Genomic DNA, 6,283 nt, shown 5'->3' with positions numbered 1-6,283 from the left:
ATATTTTAGCTCCTGTGTCCAGGTGGATGTTAGTCTGCCCTTGGGCATTTATTTTACGTTGTTCCCGTCACCCTCTCATCCAGGTTTCACCATATACATCAAATAAAGTCAAAAAAATATTCCCCAAAATCATAAGGGAAAAAGCAGCGCTAAGAAATAGCAGCTTTAGAAACCTAAACCTTCCTCTCAAAGCACCACATGTCACTTTTGTCCAGAACATCTCCAGTGAAAATTTCAATTTCAAGATATATATATATATATATATTGAAATGGAGAATATTCACATGTATTACATATAACTGTTAAATGAAATCCATTATTATGCATTTAATGGATTCATTTGGGCTATTATAGGTAAATAAATACTGTACAGTATATAAATAAAAATTATTATAATCATAATTACAGAGCACGAAAATAATGATGTACATCCATCTGGGGCACTAAAGCTCTCAGCTAATACAAATCACTATGTTTTTCTTCCGAACAGCCGAAATTGACAGTAATATCTCTATAAAGCCTGCCATATGTACTTAAAACAGGTAAATCATAAGTACTGAATCTGACTGCAAAGTATAATTTGATGGGGTCATTCACTGCAGCCATAAAAAGCATGTAGCTGCAAGTGAGGTGTGGTAGTTTCCAGTGTTGGGCAAGTTACTTTGAAAAAGTAATTAATTGTAGTTACTAGTTACTTCTTCGAAAAAGTAACTGGGTTAGTAACTGAGTTACAATATTCTAAAAGTAATTAATTACTTGAAAAGTAACTATTGCATTACTTTAACGTTTAATGTTTAACCCTCTGGGGTCCAGGGTATAATTGGCCATTGTTAACTACTTTTGATTTTCTCTCCACATTTCACCTTTAAAAACGATTTACTTTGCCTTGTTTGGTATCATCCTTTTCAGCACAACCTCACGTGTCTGAATTTACAGTTATGTTTTCATTTTGACATACTGTATTAACACAATTAATCTAAAGTCAGACAAAAAACATAAAATCCGAGTGGAAAAAGTTAAATTCTTTTACTGTAATAACCACAGACATGTTTAATGAATCAAATTTGATAACTTTAAATGCAAATATAAATTGTCAATTTTAAAATCATATGCACAAGTTTTACAAACAACAAAGTTATTTGCAGCCATTTACCTTTTACAATTTTTTTAATAACCATTTCAAACTAATTACATAACCAACAGGTGTTCTGCATTCAATAAGATGCCACACAAATTATTTGTGCAACTCTATACATGCACCCCCACTAATATTTTGTTAAACTTGGAAAACTTTAAATAGCCAACAACAAGCCTTTGGCATAATTCTGCCTGGATATTTGACCACTCTTCTTGGCAGAATTGGTGGAGCATATTCAGATTGGTTGGTTTCCTGGTACCGACCCAAATTTTTCAGCAGGTCCATCGCAGGCTTTTCCAGTTCCTGGCAGGCTTGAGACTTGGTAGTTCCTGAACATCCTAACATCTGAGGGTAACCCAGGCTTCCTGACTTTGGCAAAGTGGTGTCACATTTGAATAACTTCTACTTACGTATACACTCAAAAAAATGAATGAGGTGGATTGTTCAGTGCATATTAATTATTTATTTTCATTTTACTTAAAATATATGTTTTTGTTAAGTTAACATATGTTTTTCTAATCAAGTCTACGTAATTGTGTCTATTATTCAACGTACATAATACTAATGTGTTACTTGATCGCATAACATTTAAGTTAAGTCAATTAGGATCGATATACCTTGTATATCCACAAGGTGGCAGTAATGCAAAAACAGTTGTAATGAAACCGCGCAGAACAAGAAGGTTTCACGGCTTGTGCCTGCTCATGCGCAAGACTTCAAATTTAACTGAAAAAGGCTGTTTTGGCGCCAAGCTACTGTTTCTTTGAGAGGTAAGACCACTTTTTTTCTTTGACTATGTTGTGTAGTATCTATATGTCCAGCATGGTTATATTTTGCGTTTGTCTTACAAGACATGTTATATCGTTTGCGTGCGCTTGTTTTACATTAGTTTTACTGGGTCCTGGACATTAGTGATGGGCAGATGAAGCCCCATGAAGCACTGAAGCTTTTCATCCAATTGGTTCACCCCAACGCGAAGCTTCATGAAGCTTCATTTGCTCTAGCAGGACACCTACTGGACGTAAAAGTAATAGCTGGCATGAATTTGAAGAGTGTGGCATTTTGCACACAGCCTGTAAATGTCAACAACAAAAGGAGTGTGTAAAACATCTATATTGTAGTGATGGCAGTACACTGTGTATATTTATACTGGCAGTATGGGAAATGATTATTTGGAAATGCTTGAAATAGAAATGATCATTTACTGTGAGGTGAGGTGTGGTTGGGGTGTGGACAGTAGTTGTGCTTTTGTAACGTTGAGGTATGGACAGCTACACACTGAGGCTTTGAGCCTCAGTCCTGCCTGTTCACATTTTATTCTGTAAAAACAAAATTTTCACTGCTTTTATGACCTTTTTAGTGGGGAGAACATAGCTAGGATTAATGATTTAACAAATCTTTTGAATCCTTTGTCCTCCACAATGCTAAATGGCTGGGAGTCCTCAATCACCATGCTGACCAGGTCTTCATCTATTTGAGATTGTTCTCTGAGGAAAGACAATAAAGACAAAGCACAAATATAAATATCACACACGTAACTTATAACAGTTGTATAATATTGTTATATCATTTAGTAACATTACTGCATCCTATATTATCATTGCATTTGATGGCTCACCTGGTCTTGCTCCACATTCGGTGTTCCCCTTATTCTCATGCAAAGCTCTGTAGTGCCTAAGCATGGATGAGGTGTTGTTGTTATATCCCAGCTCCCTGGCACATAGCAAACACTTCACCTTGTACAAAAGTAAAGACAGCTTAACATAAATTAACATAAATTGTATTGCACCATCAGTATCATGAAAATACATCTTCTGTAGAAATTTACATACCTTGTTGGGAGGAATAAGATCAAAATGTTCCCACACAGGGGAGGACATCCTCCTCTTCTTAGCTGGCTCCATTCTCTCCTGACTTTCTCTCCTCACTCTCATAAACCTCCAAACGGTCTCCAAACTCTCACTAACCGCAACTCTCCATCAAACACCCACATTTTTGAATGAAGTCTGAGGGGTTTATATCGCTGTCATATCTCGCGGCAAAGTTCGAACCACTTCATGAACCAGTCACGTGGTACAGCCGGGCAGCGAGGCTTCGGACGTCATCATTTTCAGCTCCTCCCATAAATGAAGCAAGCCTCGATACGCGCTTCGCGGAAACGCCCCCTCCATTACTCGACACACGCTCCGAAGCCTCGATACAGAACGTCCCATCACTACTGGACATGCTTATTTTGTGGACTGTGTAAGAAACATTTTTATTGTTTTTTGTTTTATTAAGGGATTAGCTACAGGGGTTCATGGGGTTATTCTTTCAAGGGGTTATTTTTCCATTTGCTTTCTTGGGATTCCTTTACTGTAATCCGAGAGTCACGAATATTGAATAGGATAGCATAAAGTGACATTTAAAATCCAAAAAGTCAAGGGTGAAAGCCACTGTGACACCATTGTTCTGCTCTATCAGTAATCTGTATTATGTAAAAATGGTCTGTAAATACAGCATGTTTCCTAGCGGAGTTATACATATCAATGTAGTTATAAATTACAGTTTGTGAAAGTACACACTTAATTTTTTTAATAAAATTATTCAAGACATATGAGTGGACAGACAATGGAGGTCGACAGACCTGGTGATAATTGCTTCTATAGAAAGTTAGCACATGGCAGTGTCAATCTCTTGCTTTTCTTCTGAGTAGTATTTTATTTAGTTGTAGTTCAATCAATAATTTGCTTATTGAAATTAAGTAATGAATTTCTTGTTTTACTTTATAAATCTCAGATCCTGCCTTTACCTGCTCCCTCCTATACTGATGTGGTGTATGTGGTATTGCTGAGCTTGTATGTGGTATGTGAACTGTTATACTTTTAAAAACAAAACTGTTTTATAAGTTAAGTTTTCTTTTGTGACCCATCCCATGCCCCTGTTATTTCTTCTCCACATCTGAACCATGGTAAAGGTTGCAGTTCAAGGGCCTGAGGCATGAAATTCTTTTCAGATCAGCTGTGATCAATATTTTTTGGAACTTGATAAATAACAATAAAAGCTGTAATGGCTCCATTAGCATTTTGTGTAAATGTTTGTGTTAAAATTATAGCTTTAATGAGGTCTTACTACATTAGTTTTAGTTTGTATATGTGTACATATAGTATGTATATTTACAGTACAGTATGTTGTGTTTGTTGACATATTTTCAGGTGGAAGCAGAATATGTGAGGATTACTACTGCATGTTCCAAGGCTTTTTACACAACTTGACCAATACACTGACCAGCTCATAAAAGTCTTCAAGAAAAAAGGAGGCGTTGCAGGGAAGAAAATTAGACAAACTTTGGCCCCAGCCACACAGGTGCGTTATTCTGTTGGTAGCAAAATATTATGGCTAATAAGATCATTTTCAAATTTAAACAGCTAGTGTATGGTAGCTGCACAGTGCACTTACATTTATATTAAGCAAGACAAAGTTTGGTACTCAAAACGTTGGAAAATTTAAATTACCTAAACATATGTAAAATCTGATCCCTTGATGTCGGTTAAACCAGAAGTGAATGTTTTTATGTTATGTTTTGAATGCAAAAAAGATGATGTATTAGTTTGTCTTTACCTCCATTATGGACATATATAATGTGGTGGAAACCCTGCCCAACAGGTTAACTATTCATGTCCATGTGATGATTAGTTGGTCTTGTGTACATGTCTATCTGTGCAGTGGATATGTCATTCATTTTGCGTATAATGTGAGTTTCTGTCATCCTAAAGTATATCTGTTTTCTCTTCCTGTATCTCTGCCACTCTCTACAGAAGGAAAGTATTGAAAAGGGGAGGGAGTGTGTCCTCAGGGCACTACCTTTTTACCTGAATGAAGACCCAAGCATCCTCTTCAAAGAATAATTGGTTGGTAATTTTAGTTTAGTTTTTTATCTGTATTAAACCAAATTTTGAATAACTAATGTTGTTGCATGTTGTTGTTGTTGTAATTTGCATGGAACCTGTTTAAATGTTTTGGGAAATCTTCTTGTATACCCAAACTATTTATATTTATCGTTGAATCTGTAGTCTGAAATAGTGGCACACTGGGGTGCATGTTCCTAATATTGTGTTTACGTCATTAAAGGGTAGCTTTGGCCCTTTTTCTTTCTTTTTTTTAAAACTGTTTTTCTATGTTTTTGTGTCTAAGCTACAGCTGTTCAGAGGGAGCTGGAACAAATTACCCTTGCTATCTTTACCATCGAAAGAGCTGATGCCAGCACTCCTCCAGCCGATGTGGGTATAACCATCTAGTGTGTCCTGCATGACCTGGAAGACCTGGCCTCTGCATGTGCACTCTTAATGGGTGGGATATATGCACTGAATCTCAGTTAACCTCAAGACTGAAAGCTTTCTTTGAAGTACTTCAGAAGCTCTTCCTTCATCTGTATGTCAGCATACTCTTGACCAAGGTACAATTGCTCAAGAATACACTGAATGAATAAGCCAACCTTTAATTTGGATGATGAATGTTCTGTCAGATGGACAGAAGTTTTTCGGAGGCTGAATGGGAATAAAATGGTAATTTGTAAATGACAGATAACGGGAAAATTACATTTAAGAGAAATTTAGAACATTTTGAAAAGTTTGTAAACTACTACAATTTGAGAGATTTTACTGTTGTGGGGGGCTAGTAAGAGACAATCAAAAGTATTGAGATTTAAAGGATTTAATTGAGAGATGATACTGCACCAGAAATGTTGAAGGGTGGTGTGTATATTAGCGTTCAAGGCATATTGTTATGAGGTGGAAATATGTTCATATTCAGTTTGTGTTACATTGTGTGCATTGTAAAGGTAATTGCAATACATACTAAAAATAAGGGTAAGTTAGGAGGTTGATCTGATATCCTCGTGTTGGTGTTGTTCCCAGATCATCATACTAAATGTTGTTCCAGGATCAACATTGCAAGTGACCAATCAGAATGTTGTGACGTCATACTTTTGCGACTTCGGGAAAAACCGGCGTAAAACAAAAAACTGTACTTAAGCTGCGTGAAACCGCCTCTGCCCGCCGATCAACTGACCCTAACCCTAACCCTAACCCTTTAATAAACAGTAAGCAGAATTGATATTGTCCTTGCACGAATGGCTTGGCGCGCAAAAGAATAACGTCACAACAA

The 6,283-nt window shown here is 36.6% G+C and overlaps 1 long non-coding RNA gene across 3 annotated transcripts; it reads left to right on the top strand.

Annotated features, from left to right (window-relative positions):
* The first annotated feature begins 1,598 nt into the window (after positions 1 to 1,598).
* On the top strand, positions 1,599 to 6,019 carry LOC113016953 (uncharacterized). Of its 3 annotated transcripts, none has more exons than XR_003271335.1 (5): positions 1,599 to 1,908; positions 3,917 to 3,961; positions 4,333 to 4,483; positions 4,936 to 5,028; positions 5,312 to 6,019. It is a non-coding gene; the product is annotated as an uncharacterized LOC113016953 (long non-coding RNA). The 3 variants fall into 3 exon arrangements; XR_003271334.1 differs by having other exon boundaries at positions 3,917 to 3,982; XR_003271336.1 differs by lacking the exon at positions 3,917 to 3,961.
* The last annotated feature ends 264 nt before the right edge of the window (positions 6,020 to 6,283 follow it).

This window comes from Astatotilapia calliptera, chromosome 23 (genome assembly GCF_900246225.1).
Source record: "Astatotilapia calliptera chromosome 23, fAstCal1.2, whole genome shotgun sequence".
NCBI classification, from domain to species: domain Eukaryota; kingdom Metazoa; phylum Chordata; class Actinopteri; order Cichliformes; family Cichlidae; genus Astatotilapia; species Astatotilapia calliptera.
The sequence above is the reverse complement of the archived record's forward strand: the minus strand, read 5'-3'. Positions and strand labels throughout refer to the sequence as shown.